This window comes from Wasmannia auropunctata, unplaced genomic scaffold (genome assembly GCF_000956235.1).
Source record: "Wasmannia auropunctata unplaced genomic scaffold, wasmannia.A_1.0 LD336061.1, whole genome shotgun sequence".
Lineage (NCBI taxonomy): Eukaryota > Metazoa > Arthropoda > Insecta > Hymenoptera > Formicidae > Wasmannia > Wasmannia auropunctata.
In genome coordinates this window covers 527,849-528,329 of record NW_012026829.1, presented here as the reverse complement: position 1 = coordinate 528,329, position 481 = coordinate 527,849, and the positions used below count along the sequence as shown (strand labels likewise).

At 21.8% G+C, this 481-nt stretch overlaps 1 protein-coding gene across 1 annotated transcript in view; it reads right to left on the bottom strand.

Annotated features, from left to right (window-relative positions):
• The window catches only part of LOC105450481 (mitochondrial import receptor subunit TOM70-like), a 7,293-nt gene that overhangs the window by 5,608 nt on the left and 1,204 nt on the right, over positions 1-481 (bottom strand). The window lies entirely within an intron of this gene.

Sequence of the window (481 nt, the reverse complement as noted above, 5' to 3'; positions counted from 1 at the left end):
TAATTAATATTAATTTAAAATTTATATTTTATAAATTCTTTATAAGAATTTAATAAGAAATCCATATGAAGACTTTATAAGCGTTTATAAGGACAGACCAAGTCTTAATAGAATCAAATATATCAAAAGCTATGTCGTGTTGCTTACCTTCATATGTTTTAATTAGTTTATATTAATAACTTATTAAACTTAATAAAACTTTATTAAAACTTATTAAGTCCAATTTATTCAATTTAATTAAATCTTAATACATTTTATAGGATGAGGTTTAATATATGATCTTAATAAGGAGATTTGGATATCCTTAATAAGGGATCTCAATTAATGATGGTTAAATGCTGTATAAAAATTTAGCATGTTTAATTACAAAATTATTTATTAAGTCACGTACATATAAATTTCTGTATAAATTTTCCAGTACATTTAAAACATTGTTTACAACGGGTATAACTAAGAGCTGTCTCTTATACACATCTCTGAG